General features: G+C 32.8%; 1 non-coding gene across 1 annotated transcript; it reads left to right on the top strand.

Annotated features, from left to right (window-relative positions):
- Nucleotides 1-1,582: 1,582 nt before the first annotated feature.
- On the top strand, nucleotides 1,583-1,744 carry LOC136390011 (U1 spliceosomal RNA). The gene has a single exon (XR_010748542.1). It is a non-coding gene; the product is annotated as a U1 spliceosomal RNA (small nuclear RNA).
- Nucleotides 1,745-15,045: the final 13,301 nt, after the last annotated feature.

The raw sequence follows: 15,045 nt of genomic DNA, 5'->3' as shown, positions 1-15,045 counted from the left end.
AGTCTTTGATGGATTCTTTACATACTGTTTCTCTCAGACGGTTTGTATAGAAGGCTTGGCTTCCCTTCAATATTTTCCTTAAAGTTCTGAAGGCCAACTTTAACAGAATTACAAACTGTCTCTTCATGTTAATCGATCTGTCTTTTCATTGTTGGCTGCATTATTTCTGTTCCCCTCAGCATTCCTTATGTCCTCTAGGCATAGGAGGAGCAATTTTACCCCAATTTGTGTGAAGAGTAATTTCCTGAAAAATATTTCTTTTCCTGTTTGGGCCCATTTAACCATCTTATGTTCAGCCATTAAACATCTCCCAGTCCCAGTACCTCGAAGGCCTTGCTGGTTAATGAGCTGGCGCCTGATGGATTTTACTCTGTGGATGCTCTTCAGTTTACCGTCACTGTGTGTGTTGCAGCAGCTTCAGACTTACGGCTTTCCTAAACCCGTATACTCTCACAGGGGGGAAATAAAAGTTCTTTCTAAAAATATAATTAGCCTTTTCATTAAAAACGTACTCTTTTCTTTTTTTTTCTCTTTCCCTGTTTCATCGCAACTTGTAAATATTTTGCCACAAACTAACACTGACTGGTATTTAGAACCCATATATATATATTTGATACTGCAATGGTCAACATTCAACTATAAAAATTAAGCATGTGTATGAAAAATTATCTCATTAATTGAACGAAAATGACACGCACCATCACAACTGTTTTGATATTCTGAGCAGTGTTTTGGCATAATTTAAATTAGGACTCAGACCTTCTGAAGCTTTCTTGCTTCAAACTATTATATTTAATCACTGTCACTCTTATTTCAATTGGACATTCCTTAGGAGAGTATAGCAACCAGGTATTCTTACTTACATTTGATTCAACATAAATCAATTCATATTATGAATTAACATTTTTCAGTGTTGAAGAAATAGATAGAAATGATGTATTTTTAAATCAAAGTAACAAGTTGTATAAAGAAATTTATATTTATAATTTTCTAAAAAATTAACTTAATGTAATCTAAATCATTTGGTGGCAAAGTATATACAACAAAATGTCTATGTTGCCTCTTAGAATATTGCAGAATGACTAATTTATCAAATAATAAACATATTTTACAACAGTTCTATTAATTTGAAATATTCTCCTCAATGATTCAGACATGTATTAATGAAGTAATCTACAATGAAAAAGCTCTTTAAAAACAGTTAACTACTGCTTGACCAGGTGATGGTGCAGTGGATAGAGCGTAGGACAGGAACGCGGAGGACCCAGATTTGAAACCTCAAGGTTTCTGGCTTGAACACGGGCTCATCTGGTTTGAGCAAAGCTCACCAGCTTAAGCCCAAGATCACTGGCTTGAGCAAAGGGTCACTCGGTCTGCTATAGCCCTCCCCCCCCCCCCCATCAAGGCACATATGAGAAAGCAATCAATGAACAACTAAGGTGTCACAACAAAGAATTGATGCTTCTCTCTCTCTTTCTCTCCCTTCCTGTCTGTCTATCCCTATCTGTCCCTCTCACTGTCTCTCACTGTCTCTGTCACAAAAACAATAAAAAATAAAATAAAATAAAAACAGTTAAGTACTATACTTACCTGACAGGGGAGATAATATGATCATGAAGGTGGTTTCCCCAGGGCGAGGCTCACTCATTGCACTCTGAGTGTGCTGACTTCTGTGATTTCCCCAAATGTGGGAAACTTGACTGCATAATTTGTGGTAGTTGGGGACTGCGTTTGCACTCTCCACTAAAAAAAAAAATCTGTTAAGTACTATAAATTACAAAACTCAAAGATCAAAAAGTTCAGAGAAACCTAAATATAACAAATATGACAAGTAACAAAAAGACACACATAAAGCATATCAGAGTAAAGTGTTAAAAATGAACAGAAAAAGAACAAAATCATAAAAGCTCTTAGAGAAAAATACTAATTGTATAGAAAAAACAATCAGAAACAATGGCTTTCAAAAGATAATGGACAATGTCTTTGAAGCATTATAGGAAAAAAGAACATCATTAACAACATAAAATTAAATATGAATAAAAAGTCCAAAATATATATAAAATAAAGAATTTTTCGAATAGGCAAAAGCTGAAAATGTTATCTTTAGAAGACTCTGTATAAAAATGGTAAAAGAAGTATGTAAAATGAAAGAGAAATTATACCAAATAGAGGACTATATCTTTGGAAAGAAATAAACATCAGAAAGATTATGTTGACTATGTGGTCAAAAGCCAAGTAAATAAATTTATCATTAAATTCTCCTTCTCTTCTCCAATAAAATTCCAGACACAAAATGTCACACTTTTGTATTGTTCCACTTATATGAAATATAGAAGGTAGAACACAGATTGTTCTTTGCCAGAGTCTAGGGGAAGGGACAGAATAGGGAGAAACTAATAATGGGTGAGAAGTTTAATTTTGAAGAGATGAAAAATTTTGGAACTAGATAGAAATGGTGGTTTATACAACATTGTGAATGTAATCAACACCGCAGCTTATACTTAAAAAATTGTCAAAATGAAAAATTTATTATATATATTTAGCACAAAGGAAAGAAAAGATAATTGTAAATAAATGGAAAATATTTTAATGTAAAGTTTGGAAAAAATATACCATGAAAACACTAACTATAAGAATGAATGAATGGTTTTATTAATGTAAGAAAAATATAAATGAAGTCAAAGAGTGTTGCCAGAGGTAAAGAAACATACCATATTAATCAAAGGCGAAGACATTAAGAATATAGTCCTAAATATAAATGCACATAATAGGTTTTATCTTTCATCAATTAAAAAAAAATCTCTTGGCATTATCTCTTTATAAACTTCTGTTTCCATATAACTCACTATTTTACTACTGAATTCCAATTAAACATACTATATCTACAGTTCCTAAAAAACGTTTTATTTTTATATTCTTTTCTGTTTCAGTTCTATTCAACATTTATACAATTTGTATCTCTACTAAAATTTCACATATAATTATGTATAGTTTTCTTTATAAAGTATACTTTTTAAAATCATTTTAATAAATATTTTACAGTTCTTGTCTGATAATTTAAATAACAACATCTGGACTATCTCTGTTTGCTTCTATTAATTACTCCTTTTTTTAAAATATGGGTCAACTTCTAGCTTCATTCCAAGTTTTATATTTATTTACTGCATGCTTCATGTGATAAGTAGAAACTAAAATAAGCAATTATTATCCCAGAAATGACAAAAAAAATGATTGTGGTTAAAAATATTTGGGTATAGTATTTATGACTATTCTATATTTCTCCTTTTGTAAATTAATACCGCATGTAGCCATACTGATGGGTTTAAACCAATTCACAACACAGCAAACCATTTAATTATCTTTGAGCTAAGAGTGTTTCAGGCTTATCTGAATACAGAATTTAAGGAAGAAAATAGCTTGTTACATTATGCTCAATTTTTGTTTGATAAATACTACATTAGGTTATTGGGACAGAAAATAATAAAATCAGTAGAAATAATAAAGCATAGATTTGTGGCTGACTTAAACAGTACATATAGCACATAGCATAGCAACATCCCTACTCTTTCTGCTAGGTGGAATATCATTGTACATCATAAATATGCAGACATTTAGAACACAAATATACAAGCAATTATCTTTAGTTGTTACTTGAAAGTGCTTCCTATGAAATTGGAACTTAAATGATAATTAATGGGTGAGTCATGAATTTCTTTTTTTAGTATTTCTCTATATTCCTTTTCTTCTTTTCCAATGTCCAAATTTACTTTCTTTTATGCCATTCTTAACTTTCACTCTACTTTTCTTTTTTACTATTTTAGAACTATGTTTCAATTTAGTTTCTTATTTTAACATTGTCTTTATTTTCTACTTTTGTTTATTGGACTCTACCTAAAATGTCTAGTACTTTATTCAAGAGAAATTGGTTTCAGTTATTAACATGTCCCCTAGAGAAGAACATATTTAAATACAGTGCAGAAATCTATGTGGAAGACGACTGACCAAGATTTGATAAGGTTTGAGATTTTGTGTCTCTGAAGCCCATACTCCTATAGAGGGAGCAGGTACAAAATCAAATACTCATGTATCAATAGCGCTCATTAACAAATCAACACACAATGAATGCTGGTGATGGTGTGGAAAAAAGGGGACCCTCCTGCACTGCTGGTGGGAATGCAGACTTGTGCATCCACTGTGGAGAACTGTATGGAGTTTCCTTAAAAAAATAAAAATGGAACTGCCTTTTGATTTAGCTATCCCACTTTTAGGAATATATCCTAAGAATACCAAATCACTGTTACAAAAGAGGATATGAACCCCCATGTTTATTGCAGCATTGTTTACAATAGCCAAGATCTGGAAATAGCTCCATGGAATCTAATGAAATGGTGAACTGAGGAACAGAATGAGGCAGAGGCAGGTTCACAGGGAACAGAGGGACAGCAGTCAGAGGGAAAGAGGATGAGGGGATGGGATCAGAGAAGGTGAAGGGATTAGTGAAATTATATATACATAACTCATAGGTACAGATAACAGGACAGCAAATTCCAGAAGGAAGGGGAAGAAAGTTAGAAGGAGGGGAGAAGAAAGGGAAAAAGGGGGTATATTGAGGGACACTAGGGTAGGGGTTGAGGAAGTTATATTGAGTGGGACTCTTGAAGCCATGTTAACACAATAAATTAAAATTAATAAAAATTAAAAAATGGCAGCTAAACATTGCTAACATTAAAAAAATCCTCATGTATCTAATTATTTAATTCTAGTTAGGAAAACATTTAATTCTAGTTAGGAAAACAATGTAACTAAAATATTTTGAAATACGAGTATAATTTTTTCCAATAAGCATAGTTTTATTATCAATCTTAGTTCTGCTATTTCATAGAAATTTGTCATCAGACTTTTCTATTCTCCCTGAAATTAAAAAAAAATATTTTTATAAAACTGAAAGTATATTTCCCTTTTCTTATACCTCATAAGATTGTTTTGTAAGATAGATGATTTAATTAATGGGAAAGTACTTTATAATCTTTAAAGCAATCTACCAATAAACAAATAGGATAAAAAGAAATAAATTATAAGGTCTTTGGTGCTCTTTACATATTTTTAAGATAAATATAAATTAACATATTACTGTAAGTACAAAACGTCTTGTTGGACTTATAACTTTTAAAGCTGGGTCAATTCTACATTCAATAAAGAGTTTTGAATTATATAACATCATTCTACTGGCCTTTTGGTGTATTGTATTGAACATAAAGTTTTTGCTTACCATAATTGAATTTGTTTTAAATTTGAGAATCTACCGTTTTGATGGCAGATATTTTGAAAGTTAAAATTATGAGTATACAAACACATCAAAACACACACCTACATAATTCATGCAATATTTTTTTACTAATCAGAGTAGATACATACATAAAGAATAAAACACTTAAGTTCACTGGAAGGAATGCATTATTAGTATACAGTTCTATTTTTGGTCAGTAGTAGTAATGGGTTTAAAAAAACTCATTCATTTTGTGTTATCCATACATTTGCCAGATGATAAACTAGTCTGTGTATTGAAATAGAATGTTTCTTTTTTTGATGATAGCTGCTTTGTTCATGTATTGAAATCATGAACATTGATGCAGGAAGTTCCTTTAATATTATAAACAATTGAGGTAAATGGACACTTTGGATTTTTGAATAAGGCATATATATATATATGAAATATATATATAATAAAATATATATAATTTTATATACACATATATATGTATATATATGTATAAATATATGTATATATAACATATATATTTATAATATATACTTATATACATATGCACACACACATATATAACTGTTATATGTACAGTATATATACTTATATAAACTTATAATACTTATATACATATATACACACACTATATATATATATATAAATATATGTGTGTGTGTGTATACTATATATACATTATATATACCCAGATGGTAGTTGTTCAAACTTTTAGCCTTTTCCATGTTGGCCATTCCTTTCCAGTGCAAGTAAAGGAGACTGATCACTTGCCCTTTAGAACGGGGCACAATTGCAATCTCCATTTGCTCCTTCTCAGTGGCTCTTCTCATTATCCTTTGCTGTGACTTACTGTCTCCTTCGAACATGTGATGCAGTAATGGCTTTTTTATTCATGAGAAGGATATTATATAATGGTAGGCAGTCACATCTTGAAGGCATGGCAGTTGCACAAATTTATTTAAAGATTAAAAATATAAAAATTGCCAAAACTAAACCTTGTCTCTCCTATTTTTTTATACAGAAAACCTTTCCATGGTTAGATCTTGAAAATCCTTGAGATACCTTATGAGAAAGTTCTAACCTTTTTTTAAATACTACTAAACTAATCATAAGTGACAAGGATAATAATTACATTATTATCAGGATGCACAGCTCAATACAGCACCAGTCTGAACGAGCGTAATTTTCTTCATAAATCTACTTATTTATGTGTGTATGTATAATGGCTTTCTTCCAAGGAATACAACGTCCCATACTTAACTTCCTCATTTATTTACAAAATGTACCTTTAAAAATATATCATGACCAGAAATGAAAACAAAAATAGAAAGCATTTATATATCAGCTAAGTGAAATGTATTGTTTCAACATGCTGGTGGCTGCAGCCACAGATGTGCCTTTCTGAGGTAGGTGTAAGAGAAGAATTGCACTGTATTTGTCCTCTAAGCTGTTATTACTAATTTTTGAATTGCTACACAATAATATATTTAAATGCTACACATAAGATATAATGTTATCATAAAGAATAACACAACACTAATAATCTCTGTAAGATTAAAAATACTATTTGGATATTTGAACAGATACAGGTGATCAGTTGGTGATGCCACTGTTACTTCTGACAGTTTCAAATTATATAATTTATAGCTCTTGTTATGGAAGGCCATTAAAATTTCAAAAAAATATGCATTTTAAGAATAGTGAATTTCTTTAATATATGAATGGTGAAGAGTCTTTAGAGGACTGATCAAGGACAGAGTTGGTAGAAGAGCTTTATCTGATAAAAAGATTTAAAAATTTTTTTCTGTATGCATTCAATAAAAAATAGATTAAGCTATTGAATTTCCAGAGGTTTTTGTATAGAAATGAAATAAGTTCCCAACTCCCTCCCAGATCCTTTTGTGGTCAGTAGACTCTCCCCTGCTAATATATCTAGATATTGGCTGATATCTGCCAGGAGAGTAGTTACACTCTTGGAGCAGCTTCTCAGTGGGGCTATGATTTTTAAGTTACTGTGTAATGGACTGTGTTACCATTTACCATATGATGAGATAGCCTGTCTGTCAGCCAGGGAGCTATTTAAAGTTATATATAGGTCAAATGAGCCAAAAAGAGCAAAGGAAGATCAAGAATATTGAGTATCTCAAAAACAGAACAATCAAAATATTTTAGGAACCAGTGTTTGTGTTTAATCTACTGATTAAAGTGATTGTGAATCATTGAATGCCTAAAGAAAAATGTACTTCAAGGGCAAGCATTTTCCCTCTTGAATCAAGCATATGGTGTACAGATCCTATTTATACAAATGGTTTTATATGTTAATATTTCTACTTATTAATGGGAAGGTGTCTTAACATTTTCAATTTCTACTTCTGGGATCAAATTATGTTTTCATCTCATTAAAAATCACTAACTGTTGTTTTCTGAGTTATTTTTTTGTAGCTGAAATGATCATTCACTTACCATTACTGTTTAAAGATACTAAATAAATAATATTAAAAGATAAAAAATAGTATTTAACCTGTTATTCTAAAGGCAGCTTTACTATTAGGCACTCTGTTATGCCCTCTAAAATATGGTAATGTTTAATATATGTTTGAAGGATTTAAACAGCAAAGACAATTTTTAAAAAAATTCTATAGTTAATTAGTCTGAAAATGAGAAATAGGAAATTACATTTTTAAATTATTTAAATAACTTTTACTCTGGACAACATGAACACTCATATTTAAGATATTATAAATGTCTCTAATTAGAGATTTTTCTATTTACCTTGCTATAATTTATGGAAATAAATATTATTCAATGTTCCCTTTGTGTTTGTTTACACAACTTATTTTATCATCAGTCATTCTATTTAAAATGTTTATAATAGTGAATGTTTTATAGATCAACTAGTGAATATTTAAAATAAAAAAAATCTTAGAAACATTTATATAAGAAAGACATGGTATACTTAGCCAATGTCAGGCAAAATCTGTTGTTTTAAAGATCAAACTGTTTTTCAGTAAAGAGTGGCAGATCCTGCATTAGGAGAATAGATTTGCAACAGCATTCATTTTTTTTTTTTTTTTTTGTATTTTTCTGAAGTTGGAAACGGGGAGGCAGTCAGACAGACTCCTGCATTTACCTGACCGGGATGCACCCGGCATGCCCACCAGGGGGCAATGCTCTGCCCATCTGGGGCATCGCTCTGTCGCAACCAGAGCCATTCTAGCGCCTGAGGCAGAGGCCATGGAGCCATCCTCAGCACCCAGGCCAACTTTGCTCCAATTGAACCTCGGCTGCGGGAAGGGAAGAGAGAGACAGAGAAGAATGAGAGGGGGAGGGGTGGAGAAGCAGATGGGTGCTTCTCCTGTGTGCCCTGGCTGGGAATCGAACCCAGGACCTCCTGCACACCAGGCCGATGCTCTACCACTGAGCCAACCAGTCAGGGCTGCAACAGCATTCATTCTAAAGAGCAGTTTTTAACCAGCTATTTACTCTGTTAACTTCAATTTTTTGCTATTTCTAACTAAAATGCTTTCAAGTTATTAATATACAAATAATACAACCTGCAAAAACTGTATTCTTGTCTTTACAGCTTAAGTCTTCACCATATCTACAAAAATAACATTCCTACTGAACCCTAACTCACGGTCTCATATTCTAAATAACCACTTCTGTAGAAGCAGTTAGTCACTGGTGGAGAGAGTCCAGATTTCAACACATAGCTTGGTGGAGCCCTGTCCATAGAACTGAAAGCTAAAAAATATGTAAGAAGTCAAAAATATTTTGTCATTTTAATGAATTTTCCATAACAGTAATGAAGCAGGACTCTTCTTAAAACCCTTTGTACACTGTCTCTTGAAGTGTTAATTAATAGAGCCAAATTTGGAAGACGACTTGGCATGTAACATATTACCAGTTCTTCCACGTTTCTAAGACATTAGAACCAAACTCATTTATGCATACAATAAAACATATTGAGGTACTCTTATTTGAATATTTATAATACTACCAAATTGGAAACAATTTATATTAACCCATTGGTAAAGAATCTAAATGAACTATGATAGCTTTATGATACTGGATACTATAAATCTTTTAAAAGTGTAAGTGATAAGGATACCTGAGAAGGCTTATAATTGTAAAACCATATAATAATCTCTTAGACTCTATAATGAGTCAGAATAATAAAATGGGGCTTGAATATACAAGAGAGACAGACCTTCTGGAGAGGAATCCTGTCTCTGCCACTGTCACGGTGACATGGAAAAGTTATTTAACTTCCGATTTTTAGTTTTCTTACCTAAAAATTTGGTTTAATAGTATTTGTCTCATATATGTGTTGTCTTGGTTAGTATGTATGTGTATAATATGTATATATATACATATATATATGGCTTATGTGTATATTATTATATAGATGTATGTACAATATAACACTATAATATACTCAACAAACCTCCAAAAACTGCAGATATCAAATTAATAGCAGCACTTATATTTAGAGAAGAATATGAGAACATTACTCTTTATTGCTATACTTTCAAACTTAAATGTGGATATTTTCATGTATTAAACATTTAATGTACAAGAAAAAGATAAAATAAGCAAGGCTAATAGTAGCTTCTATTTTAACTAACTTTTTCTGGTATGCAACATTTTAATCTGCTGTGTCTTCATTTTTTGAAATTCTAGTGTTAAAATGTATGAAAGTAACTATAATTAAATAGAAAAACAAATTATATAAACATATTGATATGGGTATAAAGTCAGGGAATCTTTAAAGGTGATATTTTGAGTTCAAACTTTCACACTAAGATGGATATATAGGGGATAATGGGGGTTTGATTTCAGGTAAATGGGCCATAGGTCTTGGGTAATCAGCCAAGACCTGAGGAGAGAATAAGCAGGGAAATAAAATTGAGATTTGTTTTTAGAAGGCTTTACTTGGAATGTACTATTGAACAGGTCATTCAACCTCTATAAACCTCTGCTTTCCATTAAAAAAAAAATGAACCTGCTTATCTCAAAAAGGTAGTGCAGGATTAGAAGCAGTAGCAAATGAGGAAGGGATTTGCATACTGAAACTCCCATACATATGTCAGTTATTATTTTAATGTTTTTAAGAAATATATATACAAACGGACACAGGAGGCTCAATGAGACCAGAATGGAAGAATTATTTTACAAGAAATAGAAAATTGTATTGATGTATTTACTTCACCAGATTATGAAGAATTTGGAAAACACATAGAAAGTTATACTTGAAAGATTGTTTCAAAAGTTGTGCTTCAAAAAATAATTGTCTTTTAATATGCTAACATTTACATATTATATGTGACACTCTCCTATGTGCTTTACATGTATTGATCTCTTTAATCTTGCCAATGTATGAAGAAAGCATTACTATTATTCTAGAGTTAAAAACTATATAAAAAAAACAAACAAAACTGTGTTTCTGAGTCATAAAGAGGTTAAATAACTTGACAAAGAAAACATATGGTGCATATCAGATGGTGGTTACGAGTGCATAAAACCATGTTTTTAATCACTATGCCATGGTGATTGTTCTCATGTAGTATTTCTTCTTAGGTTATGGATATAAATGAGGACAACTGGGACTATGCAAACATGTTTTTTGACTAGCATACAAGAAAAAAGAATGACTGAAAAGAAGTGGAAACATATAAATAAGCACAATTTAAGAATAAATAAAACTATAGACCAGAAGAAGTGGACAATGTCCCATTTAATGTCTTCCCCTTTACTCACACCCGAGTGTGGAGAAACCATGTTAGATATCACTAAGAACAGGTGTTCATAGTAGAAACTTTTGAGAATAAAAGGCCAATGTTTCTTTATCTTCTCTGCATCATGTTTTCTCCTTCAGGAGTAGTTGTTTGGGTTTTAAGACTTGGGAATCTGAGACATATTTCTAGATGTTGTTTCTGTTTAGAAAGCAGGTTTCCTTGACTCTTAAAAATAAAGGTAAACTAAACAATGCCCATGTTTAAATACTTACAATAGGCTCTAGTTTCTTAATAGAGCAGGGTGAATGATACATCATCTTTTGCTGAGATATAATTCTAGCCATGGATTTAGATGTAAAGTACTCGCTGGCAATGAAACATTCTTATATTTTCAGCTCTTAAAAATTTATGCACTAAAATAGACAACTAAACATGCAGATATAATGGAGAAAAGGGAACCCTGAATAGTCAGGAACAGAAAAGTAAAATTAAAATGAATAAAAGATAATAAGGATTCAAATATCTCAGCCAAAATAAGATGAAACACGAAAATGAAAAATCAGGTGAATATGTACTGAGCAGTAGAAAGACTTTATTTTTGCTGGTAAATGTTTCTATGTTTCTAGGAATACTAGAACCAATATTAAATTATACTATCTCAGAACACGATTAGTGGTAGCATCTATTTGAAATAGTCTAATGATAACAGGATAAATGTTTTCTGATAGAAAAGCCTTCAGGTTTGGTAAGAATTTGGTTTAATAATATAGACATCATACAAATGATTCCATTATTAAGCATAAAAAATACCTATGTATTTGGAGCCCAAAAGGATTCAATACAGAGAATTAGAAATTTATACAACTTCGAAAGGCTGAAAGAACAATGGTTAGGGGTATCACTTGTAACTTCAAGGGACACCTGAAATGGAGAAATGAGAAGGATGTCATTGATAATTGTCTCAGCTGGCAAGAGCACTTAAGTAGGTTGTTCTCAAAGTGGGGTGATCTGCTGGCAATACCTCATGTCAGCTAACTGTTGATTTCTACACAACCACTGGCTCTTGCATGAGTATTTTTCATTAGCTGAATCTAGTAGAAGTTTGTAGGAAACATAGCTCAAGAGCTACAAGAGTAAAGAAGTGAACAGATGTGATGATAAAATAATCATAGACAATGCACCACAGACAATGAGAATGCAAAAAGGTTAGAGGTTAATCTAGTTGGTTGTAATTCAAAGCAAGCTGATGAAAACATGGGTCAGAATAGAGACAACAGAAATGGAGAAGATAAATAGATTAAAAGATACATAGCTAACATTTGATATATAACTAGCATTTTTGAGTGCTTACAATGTGCCAGGACTATGATCTACCATATATGTAGATATGGTTTTGTTTTGTTTTTTTAACAAATACTTATATAACACTTCCAGTGTGTCACAAACAATTCTAAAAGTTTTACAAATATTTTCCCTTTTAATTTTTATGACAACTCTATGACATATATTACTTTATAATCTTCCTTTTATGGGAGGAGGGATTAAATTATGAAGATCTCACAGCTAGTTGCTTGCTAGAGTCCTCACAGCTAGTGCACAGCAGAGCTAGAATTGAAATCCAGGTATTTTGGTCCCAGAATTTATGCTATGAGCCACTACAGCATGGTGTCTCTTATTCTAACTTCAATGGATTATCTTTCTCATGGCAAAGATACTTATTTTATTTGTTGCATGAGAAGATGGAGGCCCAGCATATTTAACATGCCCAATATGATACATATATTAAATTATCTAAGTATTTAGACTTAATTTTGCAGTTACAGGATTTGGTGACCATTTAGCCATAGCAAACAAAGTAAAAATAATATTTGAAGATAATTTTTAAACTATCTAATGTGGAAGATCTGAAAACAGTGGTGCCACTGAAAGAAATGATGTAGTAAAGCAGAGGATCATTTTGAAAATGATGTTTATATTCAAATCAACTGATTATGAATAGTAACAGAATATTTAGGTGGAAATGTTTCCTACCCAGTTATACATCAGTTCTATAGAGAAATAAATTTCTACCAAATGCTGTAAGTACTAATGAAATGTACAGTCTCATGCTATATGATAATTTTTGGGTCAATGACAGACTGCACTTAAGTGGTCCCAGAAGATTATAATAAAGCTGAAAGATTCCTGTTGCCTAGTGATGTCATAGGTGTTCGACTGTCCTAACACAATGCATTACACATTTATACCATTGTGTTACAATTGCCCATAGTATTCAGTACAGTCACACATGCTGTACAGGTTTGTAGCCTACAAGCTGTAGGAGGACAGAAATTGTCATCCCCGATATAACTATTTGGCATAAGGATTATTTTAGGCTGGTTAATTTCAAGAAACAGCATACAGATAAGAGGTTCTGAAAACCAAATATAATTTACCGTTTGTAAAATATTCACTGTAAATTATCTCCCTTCTCTTTCCAAGAAGAGGGAGATTACCTTATCTCTTGAAACTCTTATCATTGCAGAAGGCACCTTAAATCTGTGCTTTTCCTGTTAACTTTCTATAATTGACTCTCCTTACTCCTAACAACTTTAGACGTCAATGGATGATGGTATTTAAGGTGGTGGATTCAACTATTTTGGCAAGCTACTTAGTTTTCTTGGGATTCTTCAGTTTATATAAAGGAAGTATACATGTTATTGAACTTCTGTTTTTCTCCTGTTAGTCTGTGTTTTATTTTGAGGTGTTCTGCCAAGAACCCAGAGGGTGGAAGGAAACTTATTTTTCTTCTCTTACAGAGCAATAGGCTATACCAGTGGTCCCCAACCCCCGGGGTGCAGATCGGTACCGGTCCGTGGGCCATTTGGTACTGGTCCACAGAGAAAGAATAAATAACTTACATCATTATTTCCGTTTTATTTATATTTAAGTCTGAACGATGTTTTATTTTTAAAAATGAACCTTGGCCGGTTGGCTCAGCGATAGAGCATCAGCCTAGCGTGCGGAGGACCCGGGTTCGATTCCCGGCCAGGGCACACAGGAGAAGCGCCCATTTGCTTCTCCACCCCTCCGCTGCGCTTTCCTCTCTGTCTCTCTCTTCCCCTCCCGCAGCCAAGGCTCCATTGGAGCAAAGATGGCCTGGGCGCTGGGGATGGCTCTGTGGCCTCTGCCTCAGGCGCTAGAGTGGCTCTGGTCACAACATGGCGACGCCCAGGATGGGCAGAGCATCGCCCCCTGGTGGGCAGAGCGTCGCCCCATGGTAGGCGTGTTGAGTGGATCCCGGTCGGGCGCATGCGGGAGTCTGTCTGACTGTCTCTCCCTGTTTCCAGCTTCAGAGAAATGAAAAAAAAAAAAAAAAAAAAAGACCAGATTCCCTCTGTTACATCCCTCTAAGACTCACTCTTTTTTTTTTTTTTTTTTTAAGACTCACTCTTGACGCTTGCCTTGGTCACATGATACATTTATCCATTCCACCCTAAAAGCTGGTCCGTGAAAATATTTTCTGACATTAAACCGATCTGTGGCCCAAAAAAGGTTGGGGACCACTGGGCTATACCACAGAGACTAGGTGTGTGGTAGGTTATAGACTAGGTTTTCACAAGTATTCTATGATTTCTGCACAACAAAATTGCCTAACAAAACATTTTTCAGAAATTATTCACATCACTAAGTGGTACAAATCTATATTTAAAGACTAGCCCAAAGCCTGTATACTAAGCAAGATTATCAGAAGGAGCACTGCTTTTGTAATGCTGGATTTTTAAAGTAAACTTAAAAGTATTAAGACATTCTCAGTATAAATTCTAGAAACAGTAAACACTGGGATGTGTAAGAGGTAGATGTGGTTGTCCAAAAAATAAATAGAATGAAGAAATAGCTAAGTCCACTAGTCTTTTTAAATGCCCTGTTGGGGACTATCTCATTCCAAATAAGTTGCATCAGATTAAATGGTTTGTTTTTTTCTTTTTTCTTTTTTAAACCAGAGACCAGTTAATGTCACCTGGCCTCACATTCTGAAATCCTTAATAA

Source organism: Saccopteryx leptura, chromosome 1 (assembly GCF_036850995.1).
Source record: "Saccopteryx leptura isolate mSacLep1 chromosome 1, mSacLep1_pri_phased_curated, whole genome shotgun sequence".
Taxonomy (NCBI): domain Eukaryota; kingdom Metazoa; phylum Chordata; class Mammalia; order Chiroptera; family Emballonuridae; genus Saccopteryx; species Saccopteryx leptura.
The sequence above is the reverse complement of the archived record's forward strand: the minus strand, read 5'-3'. Positions and strand labels throughout refer to the sequence as shown.